The sequence below is a fragment of the Heterocephalus glaber genome, unplaced genomic scaffold (assembly GCF_053883595.1).
Source record: "Heterocephalus glaber isolate CG9 unplaced genomic scaffold, H.glaber_assembly_v1.0 deba00001579, whole genome shotgun sequence".
Lineage (NCBI taxonomy): Eukaryota > Metazoa > Chordata > Mammalia > Rodentia > Bathyergidae > Heterocephalus > Heterocephalus glaber.
Genome location: NW_028258360.1, coordinates 7,911,728 through 7,930,964, shown reverse-complemented (window position 1 = coordinate 7,930,964; position 19,237 = coordinate 7,911,728). Strand labels below are relative to the sequence as shown.

The 19,237-nt window shown below is 43.4% G+C and overlaps 1 long non-coding RNA gene across 1 annotated transcript; it reads right to left on the bottom strand.

Annotated features, from left to right (window-relative positions):
- Positions 1-6,637: 6,637 nt before the first annotated feature.
- LOC110344699 (uncharacterized) lies at positions 6,638-16,891 on the bottom strand. The gene is made up of 3 exons (XR_002387432.2): positions 16,709-16,891; positions 14,050-14,112; positions 6,638-7,195 (listed from the first exon to the last, which is right to left on the bottom strand). It is a non-coding gene; the product is annotated as an uncharacterized LOC110344699 (long non-coding RNA).
- Positions 16,892-19,237: the final 2,346 nt, after the last annotated feature.

Sequence of the window (19,237 nt, the reverse complement as noted above, 5' to 3'; positions counted from 1 at the left end):
CTTTCCAGGCTATGCCCCAGGGACCACCTCCTTCACCAGGCTCCATCTCCCATTGTCACATTCAGGTATAAACTCATCAGGGAACTAATCCACTCATGAGCATCACGCACCATGATTCAGTCACCTCCCAAAATGCATGAGGGTTTGGAGGATCACTAGAGAGAAAAGCTAACAACCAAAGTGCCTCTAAGAGAAGATAGCTGTGTAAAGAAAAAGATACAGGAGAAAATATCATGCAGCAACAGGCAGAGACAAAAGTGGAGACAACTGCAAGGAAAGGGAATCACAGATTGCTGGCAAGCCACAGGAGCTGAGAACAGGAAATAAGTAAGTAAATAAATAAATACGTTTTTAAGAGGATGCATTCCTATAGGTTTCAGAGGAAGCAGCCCCACTGGAGCCTTAATTCAGACATTCAGCCCCTAGAACTGTGAGACATTAGATCCCCTTATTTATTCCATCTCTATCTGTCAGAGTCTGCCAGGCCTTACTTTAACACTCACTGGCTCTACTCACAAATTGTGAATTTCTGATGGAGTCGGAGAGGTCATGACTGCCGACAAAGCATTTCAGTGGGATCGAAATAGTGGCGAGAGTTTAATTGGGCTGAGAAGCAGTGGGAGAGAGCTCTAGAGGAGAGTCCCTTGCCAACCCCTGGGAGTGCGAAGGAACTCAAGTTGCTCCCAAAAACACAAGCACAGCAGTGTTGCAGGAGATCACTGTTTGAGATGCAGCATGAGAGCGTATTAGCAATGAATCTATCAATTAAGAAGGTGGAAATTTGCCTTAGCTAAATTTAAGAAAAAATGGAGGCAAACTTGTGTTCATATAACTTATAAGAATGTGATTTTGGTATTGGGTTCGGTTACGGTTATGTCTAGATGTCCCCCAAAGCCTTATGCAATCTTAGCTGGAGCGTTTTCCAGAGGTGGCTGGATCTAGAGTGTGTGATGGATTTATGGTGCAATGCTAGGATTATGGGAGGGTGATTAGTTTACTGATTGGTTTGGCACCATCCAATCCCAGTAGCCTGGATTCAATATAAGGGACAGGGAGGCTTGTCAGGTCCCTCTCTCCCTTGTTACTTTTGCTGCGTTCTGCATGCAGTGAAGTTTCTCCTCTGCCATGTGCCACCCTGCCTTGCAGCTGACAGATTCCACACTGAAATCTACAGACTGTGAGCTAAATAAACCTTTCCCCCTTTAACTTTGGTGTTGGGTAGTTTGTGTCAGCAATGAGAAAAGTAACTAACAGGTTCAATACCCAGGCAAGGGTTCAAATCACCCCCTGTGGACTCTCTTTTGGTCTCCATTCCTTGTCTCTCCTTTCTCATTTGTTGGCTTTGTCTTCAGTGAGTTGAAAAAGACAATCCTTGCTATGGTTTGAATATTCTACCAAAATTCAGGCTGAAATGTAAGCCCCATTCTGAGGGTTAAGAAGGTATCTAGAAGTGGGAGATAATGAAGGTAGGGTGGGCCCTAATCCACAGCCTGAACCACGAGGAGAGACTTGGGGAGGATCTCTGAGTGGCCACACAATGCCCTGATCTTCCTGAGCCCTTGGCAGAGTCCCCACTTGCAAAAGCTACCTCATCAGACATCCAGCCCAGAATTCACACACTTCAGAACCATGATTCCAGTTAACATCACATCTTTGTGACTTACTGAGTGGCTGAGTGGGTAGTGTTCAGTTTTAGCAACAAGCGCTGGACTCAGTGAGACAGTAGCCAAACCTGGCAGCGCCCATCCACCTGCCAGCCAGCTACCCTAGTGGATGTGCACTTCCGCTGCTGCTGGTATTGCCGCTGTGGTTTTCCCAGCACCCCATTAAAAGATATGGATCATTTGGGCCATTTTGTCTTCCCTGGGGCTATCCAATGGGGCCCATGTCAAATCCCTTCTGAGCATGTAAAGAATGCAGCAATACTGCAAGATCATATATGGGAGATGGCTTCCAAAACAGATGATGACCAGGGGAAAAAAAGAAACATAATAGAAGCAAAAGGAAAAGCCAAACAACTATCAGGTCCCAAGGAAATAGAAAATGAGTAGGTTGGTAGGACAGAGCCAGATCATGACATTCCAACAATGAAATCTGGTTGATCCTGCAGAAAAGAAAGAGCTGTTAATCACGTTTGGGACAAGGTGCCGTAATTCTTCTTGCATGATAAAGAAAGAGCTGTAGGGCCGTGTGCAAGGCCATGGGAGACAGGCGAGCTGAGGCTCTGACAGCTGGAGTGTGTCAGGCATCAGACGCCCGCCTTCTGTGACCCCATGATCCCGGAAGTTGCCCTATCTTCACTTGGTCAGAGCACAGCACAGCACCAGGCTGGGTGTGCACCACATCGACCATAAGTCAGCTGTGAAATATGCGTTACGTTTATAATGTTACCTCATACACTGGTTTTGTGCCTTTGAGACACCACATGTTAGACAGACACTAACATCTTTCTTCTGCAGTTGAACATGGCTTCTTCAGGAATATTTTCATTTCTGAATACACCCATGTGTTCATGCATGGATGATCACAACAGTACCATGTGGTGCACATGCATTTTATATATGCATTGTAAACTTTAAGGAAGATATGTTGAACAGTCAAAGCAGTAGCCTTTTGAAATAATTTGATTTAGGAATAATAAAATCCACCGAGATAACTGAATATTCATTACTACTGCACACATGCTAATATCATAGGTCACTTATTGAATTTAATTTCTTGATTATTTCTCCTTCTGTTGGGGTGTTTTGAACACCAGCCTGCAGTGCTGGCTAATGCCCTTTACCTAATAAAGGTTATCCCCGTTCATGTACCCTCTCACAAATATTTATATGTATTTTGGAGCAGTGATCTCGTATGAGCTTCATGTTAACACACACTGGAGGGAAAAGAAAGAAAAGAACCCTTCCAACGCAAACATCTTGCAGCAAAGAATAAACACAAAGACGAGAACTTTGAGATTCCATGGTAAACAGAAGACTTGTTCTCCTGAACTACAAAATATGTCAGGGGACTGCGCTTGCTTGTTTCCTCTTCTGTTACATATTGTATCGGGCCTGTTCCAATGTGTATATTTACACAGAGTTAGGGGTGCAGAGATAAGAGCGCGTCTGTTCACATTTTAAACACTTGGGACCATGGGCATAAAGGCAGGTAGGCAGTTTGGCCTCATTTCACTTTGTACTTGGCTTGTCATGAAAACACAGCCCTGGTGACTCCCTCCTGTGGGGTAGAGAATATTATGAGACAAGCTCCCCACATCAGCTGAAATTTTAGATTCCTGGTTAAATCTCCATCTCAAATGCGGTTTTCAGAAATGCTCCTGTAAGATTTAGTCATGCAATCCTACCTCAGACACCCCTCAGCCACCCCCAGGCACGCTGTGCCTTTGTTGATACAGGCTCTGCCCTGACTCAAATCTGTCTCTAACTGTGAGGGCGAGGACGCGTGGCATGTCAGGGTGAGTTTGTAAGAGGTTGATTCAGTTAAACGACTCTTCTCTTGCACAGAAAGTCTGAGTGCAGACAGGAGCGACAAACAGAGCACTGGCTGTCTCTGCAATCAGGAGCCGGGGCCAGGAATTAAGTGCCAAACAGCCACGCGCTGAGGGAAGACAGCACAGCGTAAAGACAGCAGAGCACGCGGGGCTGAAATCCCAGCTTTCATGCTATTGCTGGGATGAATTTTGTTCAATTTTGAATTGATTTTCAATCACAAGTCATTTTTTTCAACAAATACTTAAAACAGCCTAGAATGTACCCTAGCAGCATCTCCTGTTATTGCACGCGTCTCATAACCTGGTCTCTAATATACAAAGTGGAAGCGCATGCCGGGCTGATTTAAGTTCTTGATTGTCTGCTTCATTAAGTGAATGTGCCTGGCACTGGTGATTCTCTGTCTTTCTTTGACACAGTTGTGCCCCTGGCACGCTACTGAGTCTCTCCTGTGAGTGATGTCCCCTCCCTTGGTGAGGTGTGGTGCCAGGGTCCCTGCTGCAGGCTCTGGCTGTCCTGTGCTCCTCAGGATCCATGCAGGGCACAGCAGCAAATAGAAGTTACATCCTCTGGCCTTGTCACACAGAGCCCCAGTCCCGGCATCTCCAAGGATCAAGGGTGATCTTCCTCGGTTCTGGTCATCTTGCCTTCGTGGTGTGGAAAGGATTGCAGGGCAGAGTCCTTGTCCACTGTCTGCCCGTCACCTCCGTGTACCCCACAGTGCTGTTCAGGGAATGAGCCCCCCGGAAACTCTCTCACCTGCACCCACACCACCCCAAGGCTTAGTGAGCTTCCGCTAAACCTGCTCTATGTCTCCGACATCACGCTTCCTGTGGCTCGCTAGGGAGGGGAAGCCGGGTGGGAAGAGCAGATGCTGTCATTTCAGGAGCTATTTTTATCTCATGATGGCAGTAATAAGACATCTGCATGCCATTCACTTGGTAGAGACACTTAGACAGTTGAGAAGGTGAGGATCCCGTCTCAACCACAGAGGCACCAGACAGAGAAACCGTTCAGACACCGGGGGCACCGTGCCATCCCGCTGCAGGCTGGAAGGGTTTGGCCAGGAAGCTGGGCATCCATTTGGGAAAGCACAGACTGGTACATCATTAATAGATGGTTGACACAGTAAAAGCTCACGAAGAGAACAGAACAGTAATGTCATTGCCAAAGCTCAAAGCCTGTCCTGTGAGAAATTTTATATTTGCCTGGAAACTAGGTGAACAAAGAATGTGACTGCGAGTTAGCAGGAACTGACGGGAGGTCCTCCGAGCCCAGTGATGTTCTCAGATGTCTGCAAGCGTGGAGATTGGTCCAAAGGGAGTCACATCAACTTCACACTCTTGGGTCAGAAGCCCCAGGAGAAGAAGGCAGTGCGGTGACAGCAGCTGGGAACATCAGGCTTCTGGACCGCTGGGAGCAGTGGAGACTCGGACCAGAGGCTGGCAAGCGGGCCCCTGAGCTGCGCTGGTCTCTACACAGTGTGGAGCCCGAGCGGCAAGTGGCATTCTCTGTGGTCTCAGTGCTGCAGAGCAATCCAGTCCCGGCACGTGCATGTACGCACGCACATGCACACACGCACACGCACACCCCACAGGAAGAGCTACCAAAGTCACACGAGTCCCTAAAACTAAATTAATGCGAATAAAGAAAATGATTGTTTTTTCATACTTTCCTGGTTTTCTCCAATGGAAAGTTATTACAATTGCATTTGGAAAATGCTATTTTAACAGAAATGATACAGATTAACCTATAATTATTCTTTCTATGTTCTACAGGCTGCCAGAAATAGTTCGCTCTGATTTCTTCTGAAGGTAAACTGAACTTTATTGGTGATTGTATGTTAATTTACAGTGCGGTAAAGAAGGCTGGGGTGTATTGCAGCGAAGGCCTCATGGTAAGGAGATCATGACAAGAGATTTCCAGTACATTGCCCCATGGCCTGATTTTTTATTGTCCTATTCTTTTGCCAGTCTTCAATTGCCTGTGCTCTGATGCCAAGGGACAGCGTTTGGACGTTGGGAGCATTCAGTTTAGGAGCCTCTGCAGCAGACTTGGAAAGGAAAGTACCATACTTTCAGGAAGCACACTTGCATAACCCGTTCAGTGATAAGCACGAGAAGAGAACACAGGATGACAGAGACTGGGTGTCGTCAACACCTGTGATTCCAGCACCTTCAGAAGCCGAGGCGGGACGGATGTAAGTTCAAGTCTCGCCTGGGTACCTTAGTGACTTAGTGAGACCTTGTCTCCAAATAAAAAATAAAAAGAGCTGGTGTGAAGGCTACCGATGCAATCTCAAGTACTGCAAAAAGATGAACAAGCAAACAGAACAGATAAAAAGCAGGTAGATATACATGGCACTTATTCCTACAGTCATGTAAAGAATTAGTTTGGTAATTCCCTCAACAATTAGTTAATAATTTTGTGTGATGGAAACTCTTCTGGTTGCCAGGCAGATAAATGATGCCCCAAGACATGACATCTGTCCCCTAAATACATCTGTCCCCTCAACAAGCACCCCAAAGTGTGACCTAGAAATGACAACTTGTCACTTTGAAACAATCAAGCCTTGTTGTGACATTTTCTGTCAAAACGGAGCAAAACCCATTTCATGTCCAGGCACTGGCACATACACTCATACTGAGACACCTAAGGACCCTCTTGTCTTTTCATTCTACCCATCTTGTCCCTTCCACAGAGTGTGGCCCCAACCATACGTCTTTTTCTTGCAATGTCATTGAGGTAGAGTAGTCACTGACAGGTATCACTGCCTGACTTCCAGGTATACAGTGTAGTATGAGAAGCATGGGGGGGGTGTCTTTGTTTGCACTGTCCTAGCTGCCTCCATGCCTGAATCAACTCACAACATTTCCCTTTTGAGGTCATTTCAACACTGGGGAAGGGACAGAAGTTATGCAGTGCAAGATCCGGTAACTAAGGTGGATGAGGTAATGTTTTTATGAACCTGCCTTCCCATTGGATGGTGGTCAGCAGAGGTATTCACTGTATTTTCTATCACACCTCATAAAGACCCTCACGAAGGAGGACTTCTAGAATTGCTTCAGAAAGTAGCAAGAATGATGGGATGTGTGTTTGGCAGAAGGAAGAGGATTGAGAGGAATTAATGGCATTGTGTTTTTTAATATAATAATTTCATTTCATCACACCATATTTTGTGACGACCTCATGATTACCTCCATCAAGTTAATTATACCTCACCCAGTTACTGTTGTTTGCTTGTGTGTGGGGAGAACACCTACGAGCTCCTCTGTTAGCAAATTTGCAGTGTACGATGCAGTTTTGGGGACCACAGTTACCATTCTGTGCATTTCATAACTGCGTATTGCAGGAATTCTTCATCTTCTCAGCTGTATTAGTGAACATCTCCATGCTGAACTCCTCCTTGGCTGCTCTTCTCCATTGCTTGAATGGCAAAACACAGGGAACTGGGCTCTGCAGGCAGAGCCATCCCTTGTCACTGTCCTGACTCCGATGAAGACAGCCATGCCTTATAGCCCAGCACTCTCCTGGCTTTGGTGGGGGATCTCCAGGAAGGAGTGCAGCCTCTGTGGAGGCATCAGCAGTGAGAATCAGCACACGCCCTGTGTGGATCAGACTTTCACTGGCTGCTGCTGATCCTTCCTCTTCTGTCTCCATGGGAACGCGCGCACAGGGTTGGAAGCCAGTCTGTGAGGTTGCTGCAGGGAAGCAGAGGCAGATCTCAGTCAGAGGGGTGCAAATGCTTAGTGAGGGACCCTGGGCATCTCAGCCACCAGTGCACCTTGGGTGGTGCACATGGAAGAGAGAGGCACAAGGGGAGGACAACACTCCAGCCTCCTCCTGCCTGCCTGATGCTGCCAAGCTGCTTGCACTGTGGCTTCAAGGAGCAAGTGAGTGTCCTTCTGCACAAAAGGATCATGTCTGCCTCAGAATTAAAGATGAAGTAAAAGAATCAAAAATGCAATTTGACATATTACTGGAAATATAACTTAATAAACATTACATTAATCTTAGTAACACAATTTCCATTTTGAAATAAGGCTTCTGGGGATAACCTTGATCACTAGAAGATAAAAATAGAATTTAAGAAAAAGTCGGGTGTGGTGGCACGTGCTGTAATCCTAGCACTGTGGGAGGCTGAAGCAGGAGGTTTGCAGGCTTGAACTTAGTCTGGGAAATTTAGCAATCGTCCATCTCAAAAAATAAAAAGTGATGTAGCTAAGTGAGAAGGCTCTGGGTTCACTCCTCACTACTATGCACACAAATCATAAAGTATTTTAACCATAGTTAATTAAATTTTTTAGCCTATCTTCATTCTTGGAGAAATATGTTTTAAAAGTTGAAATGAAGTTAACAAGCATTTCATGGTCCACATTTCTAGTAAGATATTGTTTAAGAACACAAGGAGATGAAGATGAAAAGGAAAGAAAATACTTACCTTCAGCACATCCAGAGGTGGATTGATTCCCCAAGAGCCCACCTCTAATTATTTTAATACTCTTACTTGTGGATATCTTTGAAAATATATTGCTGTTTAATTTTTAATATAACTTGATGCATACATTTAATGGCACAAGAAGAGCAAAATAGTCATAGTCTAATTAATTGGAATTAAAAGCACCATAGTAATTCAGTGAGATACAAGGGGTGATCTGGGTCCAGCATGGAGGCGCACACCTGTCATCTCAGCACTTCGGGAGGCTGAGATAGGAGGATCACAAGTTCAAGCCCAGCCTGAGCAATTTAGGGACTTAGTGTGACTCTGTCTCAAAATTAAAAAAAAATTAATACATGCTATGACCAGCTGTGCTGATAAGCCATTTGTGATGAAATTTACTGACAAATAATAATCTCAAGAGCTGTGAAGAGTATGAAGGCATGAACTTTAATCTGGATATGTCACTCCATTAGGTTAGGAATGGCCTAGCAGATTAGCAGAGGATGGGTGTACCAGGTGGGTCCTAGAGACAGGGCCTTGGAAACTCATGGTCTGTAGCCAGCTGTTCTCTGACTCTGTTCTCCTACTCTGCTTCCTGCTTCCGGGCCAGTAGCTGTGCTCCTCCACACCCTTCTGCCATAGTGTTCCTGTCTTGTACCCAGCCACCCATGGACTGAATCTCTCAAAACTGTGAGCCAAATTAACCTCTCTTCCTCTCAGTTGTGGGTGTTGGACACTGTGTCTTAGCAACAGAAAAACTGACTAAGATAAAAAGTTTAACAGGGAGAAAAATATAAGTCAAGAAACATTGGACCATACTCAGGGATAGTAGATTGGATGTGATGGAAATCCATGTCTATATCTTTTTAAAGAGTCAGTCTTATGGCTATTCTGGGAATTTTGTGCAGAAGGCTTTGACAGCCATTTAAGATTTGTGAGGACTTCAAGCCAGGGAATACCTGTGCTTTAGAAACATAAATCTGTAAGTCCAGGATCAAGTTTGCACAGGAATTTCAGTGAGCAGAGAGAAGAGGTTGACGCATCCTCACAAGGAAAGGTAGAATGAGCTAGAGGACAAACCTGATCCTGCAAGGGGACCGCTAAATCCCCCTTGTGGATTACGTGACATCAGTCCAGGTTTCAGGGTGATTCTTAACCTTCTCATAACTGTGAAAGGAAGTAGAATATCGACTTCCCAGAAGTTCATCTAAACATAAAGCAAGTTTGGTAAGCTGTGTGTGTGCACTCCCCATAACCATAATTCTACCAGTCATCAGGACTGGTAAAGTGGCCTAGGAAGAACAAAAAGGAATTGCAAAGCATTAGTTTTGAAGGTAAAGAGGGTAAAGCCCCCTAAAATAACTGGCATTTACGAAGTCACCCCCACAGGATGATTAAGGAGAACAAATGGCAAAGGTCAGGTCAGGACATATCATGCTGGACTTCTTTTCACTGAAAGCAATTAGTGAAATGTGGAGAACACGTTAAGTCCACCGATGTTGGATTAAAGCTCTTACGCACTTTAGCTTGTCATTTCCCAGTCACAGACATTTGTAGCAAAAAATATAGTGTTCAATACAAGGCTCAAGATGGATTTTGAGAAGTGTGGGGAAATTTGATGTCAAGAAATGTTCTGAAGACACTTAGCTCCACATCAAGTGGATAATCAGGAACGGGCTCCCTTACTCGGGGAATCCTCCCCTGTCTTTGAGAACAACATCAGTCTTTGTTTACGAAATGTACCAACTTTCAACTACGGCATGGAGTCGAGATTGTTTTTCAGCTGTCCGGTTTCATTTGTCAGAGTTTTCACACAATGAAAAACAAATTATCTCCTCTAGTTCTTCCTTGTGATGTCCCTGAAGGTCCACAGAAGGAAAGAGAAAAAAGCAGTAAAAAGAGCAAAGTAACAAGAAATCACAATGAGGAATTATGTAAGGGAATGAAAATAAATGAATGAACACACACACACACACATACACACGTCTGTACGCATGCACGTGTGCACAGAGATGATGTGTTTGCTGAGTGAAAGAGCCCATGGGTGTTGTGTTGGATTGTATCTCTACAAGTAAAACACCTGGGGACCAGCAGGACTAGTGATGCCAAGATCACAGAAAGACAGAAAATATCAACTTCCGAGGGCTACTGGGGTCACTTCATTCTTTCTATAAACCTAGAGGATATGGGGCCGGGGATTTAGCTCAGTGGTTTTGCCGCCTGCTGTGCAAGCGCGAGGAACAGAGTTCGATCCCCAGTACAAAAAAAAAAACAAAACCAACCAAAAACCTACAGTATATGTTCACACTTAAACTTTGAACAGCCTATGAATTATACACACACACACACACACACACACACACACACATAATTCTACCTTTATGGTTTATGATATGGCCAGATTCATCACTTATTAATATGTTTTATAAAAATATTGTATAGTGGCTTCATGATACCCTGCTTAGTGACATTAACTGTTTCCCAATAATTAGATACTAAGATTGCTTCCAGATTTTAACCACTGTAAATAATAATTCATATAAGGATGCTTGTGCAAACAAACACACAAACTTTTAAATGTAAATGCTAAACTATCTACAGTGGTCTTATTAAATGATAGAAAACAAGTAAAATTGAGCTTACTTATGCAAAAGGAAGCAGAATATGTGGTTATTGTGTATTATCTGAGTAGGAGCGGCAAAGGAGATCTGTTCACGAGAAGAACACATTAGTGTGGGTCACTGCACAGTGAGTTAGCCATGGGTTTTCAGATGACATGATTACTTCCCATTAATGGAGTATTCACTGTGTGCCAGGCAGTAATCCAAGCACTTTACATAAAAAATATATATTTAGTCTTCCCAATCACCATTGGTGGTAGCTATTATCATATAGTCTCATTTTAAGGTGAGATGGGTGAGGCACAAAATTATTATGTGCGGACCCAAGGTGCCCCAGCTGCTGAGCAAAGAATGCAGAACTGGAGAAATTTGCCTGAGAAATATGTCCATGCTGCTGAGTGTCCATCCTGTGTCAGAGTCTGGCAATGTGATGGGGACCATGCTGCTACAAACTAACCATGAATCCCATTGTTGGAATCACCATGTACAGGCCTGAGGTTAAAGGTAGTAGAACAGGAGTCACAGAATATTCAGTCACTGAGCAGACCTTGGAGATTATTTAAAACCCAACACAACTGGGATGGTGAAGGAAAGGAAATATGGACCCCCGGGGGCAAGTAGGGATTCTTATGTGGGCATCCAGGAGTCATTCTGAAGAAAACGGCAAGTTTTCTGGCCAAAAGCAATTGGCATCAAAGCAAGGTCGAAAGGCAAATCAGATGTGTGTAAGGAAAAACAAAGTGTCCCGTGCATGTTATGTTCTTACTGAAATTTAAATGGAATGGGTTTTGCTCCCAGACATAAGAGAGGGACAAGGACTGGACTTAACCTACTGTCACAAAAAATTAGACAAGTAAGGACAATGCACGGAATGACTCCAGTGGCTGAGACCCTGAAGGACAAGCAGCACCTGACTGCTCTCGGGGACGGAACACACAGGGGACAGGGCTGATGGCTGGGACCCAGGGTCCAGCGGGCCGTGGAGACAGAGGCATGGGAGGGAGTGCAGGGAGAACTCTCCTCTTGCACCAGAGAACTTGAGGGTGGGAGTTAGGGAGGCTGAGGGGCTGCAGGTTGAGGGCAGGGTCCCAGAAGGAAGGAGCCTCATTGACAGAGCCCTGCAGATGTGTGGACACATCCGGAGGTGTCAAAGACCACCTCGAAAAGGGGGCAAGAAGGCAACCTGAACATGCCCCATAGTTCACACAAGCTCAAAAGACCTCCACGCGATAAGCAGACCAAGCGCAGAGCCTGTGAGCACCCAGAGGCCCCTGTGGAAACCCCGCAGGGCAGGCCTGCCTCGTGGGGGACAGAATCCCCGAGGAAAGGCAGCCTGAGGCCTCGCAGACAAGGGCGGGGGTGAAGTCCATAGCAAAGAGGGCACAGAATCGTTTCCACAGGAATTGAAGAGCACAAATTTGAGTGAAACAAATCAGACACCCAAGCTTCAATATCACACGGTTTCTCTTGTATGAGAAACCCAAAGTGTGAATAAATCAATGAGCAAAGTAAAAGACAGAAAATAGGAAACGGAGAGAGATCTTTTGCAGGTGAGAAGGCAATGAGGAGATGGAGGGAAGAGGGGAGAGAAGGGGAAGGGGATGAAAGAAGAATTATTATGTGTTATGTACATGTGCCAACTCCTCACAAGGAACATCATTATTATGTACTGCAAACATGCTCTAATAAAAATTCAAATTAAAAAAGTTAAACGTCTAGTTCTTCACAAATTTCAGAAAAACAATAGAAATATCATAAATTTAAAACAGGTACATGAATTTGTATACAGAGTGTAAAAGGGTTTACACATTTACAAACACGTATACAGTAGGATCAGTAGGATCATGATCAAATGTTCTACTAGAAGGACTTTGCACCCTAAGAGTTTGTAGACCAATTGTTCCCCAGGTGCAAGAGCGGCATTGGGTTTTCAGATCCACGGGTGGTGCTGGGCCGCTGGGAGAAGTGAGATGGGCCTGTGCAAAGACCGCCACAGTGGCCCTGCAAGTGCAGTTTTGGTTTCCAGCATTTTAGGTACGTGTGGTCAGCTGCAGTCCAAGACATTAGATGGAAAATTCTAGAAATAATTCAAATTGTGGAGTTGTGCGCTGTCCTGAATATCGGGATGAAATCTCAGTGTCCAAGGTCGATCTGGCAGTGGGTATATTCAAGTAACTTCTCTTTTCCTTACTAATGCGCCAAGGTGCGAGTAGCTGTCCTGCAAATTCAGATCATCTGAAGAGAAGCAGGCAGTGTTTTGCGTAAGTGAGAAAGTGAAGGGAAAATAAGATATGTAGGGGGAGCGGGGAGTCCCATAACTTTTATTACGGTATATTGTTATATTTCTTTCTGTGCCTAACTTACAGATTAAACCTTATCATAAGTATTACACATAGGAAAAATACAGTCTGTAAAGGGCTCAGTCTTATGCATGATTTCAGGCATCAAGAAGAGGTCCTGGGATGTATGCCCAGGGGGTAGGAGAGTGTTACTGTATAAAGCATTAAGTTAGCCAGGTAGTGACATGGAAAATTATTGTATTTTATAGTAAGTGAAAAGAGAACTGAAGAGTAATACACAAATATAATATGTTTTCAATATATATTTGTTTTCATGTTAGTAAAACCAGAAGGCTATGAAAGATAATGAATACAATGTCAATTCTATCAGGTATAATTTTCCTTTCTTCTATGCTGCTACTTTTCTGGATTTCTGTAAGTACCTGGATTACTTTTTCATTATAATTACATTAAGTATTCAAAAGGCTGTCATACCTAGAAGTGTGACACCACCCTTAGAATATTATTGGCAGTCACTTCTGTTTAATGGACCAAGGTGTGAATGAAAGAAAAACTATTCCTCAGATAAATGCTATTTTTTTCCTAACTAAGCATCGTTCCACCAAATATTCTAAAGTAATACTGTAAAAGCTTAGTGGTCATCTTTTATTCTTTACTTAAAATTAAAAACAAAGTTGTTGGAACTTTTGCTCAACTCTTTCTCCTTGCATTTCTATGCACAACATTTCAAAAGCCTTTTGCTTCCCTAGTGCTTCTTTCTGACTCAAGGCCCCAGCAGTATTGTTTGAGAATGAAATTCTGATTTTGAGCATGTTTTGAGCACCCTTAGGGCTCTACTGTCTCTCTAGTTAATACTGTTTTCTTTCCATTACCTTTCCAAAATTCAGTTGAAGTGTGATCACATTACAGCTTAATAAATGGACAGAAGGCAACTGCGAGGAAAGACAAGAAGAAAAGGAAAATGGACTACAGTACATAAACATTATTATCTGAGAAAGACAAAAGTACAGTAAGGAAAGGAGGGAAAACTGGTCACAGGGAGAAGTCCTCTGTCAGCAAACAAGGACAATCAGATTATAACAATTATTCCTGTAAGTTACTTTTCCTTGAGCCTACCACATCTCATGGTATCAAGTTCAAGGAGCCCACAGTCTCCAGCTCCCAATCTCTTTAGTCTAGTGCAGTTCACCAACCTGGAGAGCTGATTAGCAAAACATCCACAAATACGCACAGTTAGGTTGGAATAGCAGCAAAATCTGTAACACAGAGAGAATTACCTTGTAGGAAGTAGCCCATAACTAAAACAACTTAATATTTCTACATAATTACTCTTCAGTAGCATCATTTATTAAGCCTACATTTATTTACAGGATATTGCTAGTATGCATTTAATTTATACAGTTAATTGCTGTAAGTCAGAGCAAAGTGAAGAATGTACATAAGGTTTTAGTTCTAAAGTCAAGCAATACAACAAAATTTCAAGGCTTCCAAACAATCAGAACTCTCTCTCTCACACACACACACATACACACACACACACACTCATACACAATCACACAGGAGATATGTTTAAAATAATCTAAGACATCAAAAAGTACAGTGACATAAAACACAAACAAAAATCCAAGAATAAGTAGGTTTATCATGTCCAGAGACTTTAATTATTTTAAAGCGTCTATTGAAAAAAACCCCTAGGTGGAATTAGCAAATAAAATGCAAGTGTCTACTGGGTGTAAGTCACTAAAACAAAATGACTCTTGACAATCAGGTGGGAAAAGCTTGCCAGGTCCAAACTGGAATCAAAATTGTGCAATCTACAACCAAAATCCAATAGTCATGAATATATATGCACAAATCTTCGTAAAACCAAATCCACAAGCAATACAATGAGACATAAAAACTGTAGTAAGAAGATGTGATTCATGCCTTTCTTGTGGCATAGTTCCTGGACAAAACAATGATAAACAAAACCTAGACATCTTGCCATATATATATATATATAATTCTATACCTTGAAAATGGGAAGTAAGCCTTTTGTCACAGCCCATGTATGTGCCTGACCACAAGCCCAAGGAGCACTCCAAGAGGTCCAAGCTTCTTTAAACATGATTCTGGGAGCTGTCTGGGAAGCTCCTCTGTCCTGGTTCTCAGTTGCTGAGTTCAAGAACTGACTTAGGCGACTGTACAACCCAAGTCCCAGGGTGATGGATGAAGACTAGAGAGAAGGGCACCCTGCCCTGCAGTGATGAATGGCCCTGGCAGCACAGGGCCTGAGCTGCACACCTGTGCCCAGTTAGATGCTCTCTGGCACGGACTCACATCCACCTGCAGCAGGATTTCTACAGCCTGAAATGACTAAATTAGGTATGTTACCTGCAGCTTTGTTTCTCCAGTGGGGAATTTCCGGGCTAAATATTCAACCTGTCTGAAATTACTGCTCATCTTTTTGCCACCTGACTGTGCTGTGCTGATATATATGTATCCTTTAGATAGTTAAACAGGGACTGATCTACTCGCTGAGACTTTTGGGTTACCTCTGCCTTTACCCTCTGCCAACTCTTGTCAACAAAGTGGTCATTCAACCTGAAATAACTGCAAGGATGACAAAGGAAACCTCAACCCATTCCAAAATGAAGCATGACGTTATTTTCTTAATGCATTGCAACACCAATAGATGAGCAAAACCTAGAAAATAAAACATCCCACTGGAACTGGAACCTAAGTTTCTTCAAAGACTTTTGGCTAAGGCTGTAGGGAAGATGGGTGGTAGACAGAAGAAAGATGCATCATTGCAAAGTATCTACAAATTATAATAATATACCATATTACACTAGGTAGAGCCAAATTCATCCTTGAGAAAAATCATAGCAATTAATCACTGCATTATCAATTATGAAGAAATAACTACCCAGATATCCAGCTCACAGAGTTAGAAAAATAGCAACAAAATAAACCTAGTACAGAAAAAAGCAGGCAAAATGTAGGAATCAATAGATATAAATGCACAAATTAATAAAATTATCAAAAATATATCCCAGAGCTTTATGAGTGAAGGAAGTAACAGGCACAATAAAGTATACAGGTCATTACATAATTTCTTTAAGGAAAATAAAAAGGGTTGGGGAGAGAAACAAATTTTCAACACAAGACATGAACGGGAAAAGTAACAACAGATACAGAGGAAATTTAGATTCATAAAGCTTTTTGCTCAAGGCTAAGAAAGTAATTTTGAAATCCTAGGTGACAAGAATGACTTCGTAGGAAGTTAGAAGTAACTACTGTACTGCAATCTCAATAAGTGAAATTCTAAACAGACCATTTAAAAGAATTAGGGAAAGTTGTCGGACAGCAGCAGCTGAAAAGCTGCCGGAACCTTTCTGCTGGAGTCTGCGCGGGGTTGCGAGGCGGACCCCGGCAGGGTTTCCGGGTGTAGAGCCGGCGCCTTCCGCAGAAGAGGCCGGCGCCACGTTCGCCTCGTGTTCCAGGTTTCCGAGAGGTCTCCGCGCAACCGCTGTCTGGCGCCCCTCTCCGGGTGGACGTTGGCTGGACAGACGTGGAGCCGTTCCCTTGCAGGCCGCAGAAGGCCTGGTGGTCTCGGAGGGCGACGCTGTGCATCCCCTCTCAGTCACCCACGGTTTGATGCGTCTCCCCGCCCGCTCAGCAGGGGTGCGGCTTTGGGCGTGAGCTCACTCCTCCCTCTAAGAGTTCAATTTGCGAGAAGACCCCCGTTCTACTACCTGCATCTTAAGGAGGAACGAGACTTTATGTCATCTGCCGACGCCATCCAGGAAAACCGGATGACTTGAGAAAAATAAAACCTAGCTAGAGAGAAGAAACAACTACACTGCATACCATATTTATTTCGAGAGTCTCTGTAGTTGGTGTGGAGTAAACAAGCGTATTCGGAATGGTCTGTGTCTTCCTTTTCCGGAGTTCAACAGGTCCGAGTTGACTCAGTGCAAGGAGAGCTCCAGAAATGTTATTTCCTTCGCAGGGGTCAGTTGTTGCCACCCAGTGGCCTGCCTGCCGTGCCTGCTGGTTTCTGTGACCTTCACAGTGATGTCAAGGTCAGGCGCTTCGTCCATGTGCTGCCCGGGTGTAGTAAACCCTGCCCACCGCAAGCTTCCTGTCTGGAGGCTGCTGCAGAAGGGGAGACATGGAACCCCGAACTTCGCTGCCTGTCTCCTCGGTGACCTTTGTCAGAGCTTCAGAGCACAGACCACCTGCCCGTTGCTGACCCTCTGCACCAGTGTCCCACTGTGAGGAGAAGGCTGACCCTGCCCTACCGGGCCCAGAGGTGCCTAATGCTGCCGAGCCTGGCAACACTTGGCCCTGTGGCTGTCCTCTAAGGTGAAACGACAGAGCCAATATCCAGTGACACTCCGGACCTAGCTCCCCAGCACTAGAGAGGGCCGCTTAAGGCTCCAAACACAGCTCTCAGTCACAAATTAAACCTATACATTTACAGTTAAGTGGATTATATAAAAACGGAAGTAATGTGTATTCGAGGCATGACATTTCCTGTTTTACTCCTCTGCATGCTCTTAAGGTTACCACTTGTGTTGCATTTATAGGATGCAGCAACTACATCTTAACATGTTACTGTGGATTCCTCTTCAATGCTGCATTCCCTCGTGTTGTGCCAGGGACCTGGTCCTGGTTAAAGTACAAGTATTTATACTGTGGAAACTGGCAAGTCCTGCAAACCTGGGCTTTATTTTGTTCTCCTAGCAAGCTGATTGTTAAGCACTGACTAGTGCCCTGATGGAACATTTCTCTCCAAATACAGCAGCTTTTTTTCTTGATAACTGGGAATCAAGAACAGAGTACTTTTAACAAGGTAACTAAGTTTCCTAGAAACCCTCTCCCCTCCCCTGGCAACTAGATAACCTGTCATGTATCCATTTTTTATGATACATAATCAAATCTCAGGTATATACACAAACAAGGCCTAGCTATGAAAATAGTAAACAAAATACTTTCAATGTGGCTTTGTCGATATATTTACCTTTCCAAATGAGCTTAGTTTAATTCAATCAAGTATTAAGCCTCTGAGTAAATAACTGCTTAACGCAAGTCCTGCCACCAGTCCTCTGAGACAGAAAAACATATCTCTCATCATGTTTCACCATAAATAATATAATCAAAAGTAATTGTATTCGTACAACTCCTTCCATGCCAAGATTTCTAAAGGTGTTTGAAGTTATGTATTCTTTATTTCCATATTTATTTTGATTGATAAAGATCTTATTTTTTTGAGCTATCACACACTTAAAAAGAAAGGTTCACGAATGACTAAGGCATGGTCTCTGCCTTCCAGGGAACCATAATCCAATTACAGAAGACAGAAAGGTGAACAAGATGTATCCAGCAACACAGTGAGTGCATCGATAGAAATAAGGAATGGTTTGTGGGGGGTAAGTGTATGGAAAATTGTTTAATTATAAAACAATGGATAAATGTTTAATTATATAAGCATGCTATAGCCTTTCTGGCTCCCTTCTTTTCTATGCCTCCAATCCTTCCTTTGTCTTTTGTTCTTTTGTTCTTTTTCTCTCTTTCTGGTACACCCTCAATTCTCCCAGTGGGTGAATCCATCTGAAATGTACAGTGATGTCCACATCCCTCAGTTATTTCTCCTGGTACTGTGAAAACAAAGCCAATTTTAGCATCAAAGGGTATTTTCAAGTATTTTTCTTCAGTAAGCAGGCTGTAAGAATCTTCAGCTGTTTTGTTGCCATGGTGAGTAGAGTTGAAGTGATATTTCTGGTCAGAAACAAAAATCTATAAAACGAATGCTAATATGAAATCAACTCACAGCCATCATCTTTGAATGCAGGGAGGTTGAGATGTAAGAGATACCTCCTCTTGTGTGAAGAAGTGTGTGATGGGTGCCAGAAGCTGGGGTGAAGGGGGGTAGGAAGTCTTCGTTTTCTGCCTTTTGTAAATTGGTTTTGAAGGCAAGTAAAGGTATAAATTGCACTTCATTTCAAGAAAGTATGGCATGTGATTTTAAGATCATAGCACATAGTGAAATGCTATTTTTCACAGGGCAGAAGAATTAGGTTTGACTGAGTCCTCCAGAAGTTATTACCTTCTGTTTGATACAGTGAAATGTAAAAGTTTTTAGGGCTTCATTTTTCACTAATACAAAGAAAAAAGGAAAAGAAAAACTAATGTTTCCCTTACAGAACTGTTTTAGGAGTAAATAATATGTAACGATGAGAAAAGACTAATATTTCCTATAATAACTCCTTTGTCAGCTCAGATACCACACAGATATTTGAGTATCATCATGTGGAAACTCAGCACATGAAAAGATGGATCGCTGATCATGACACCTACAAAATAAACAAAGAAAGTGGCTGGCCAGTGAATCCC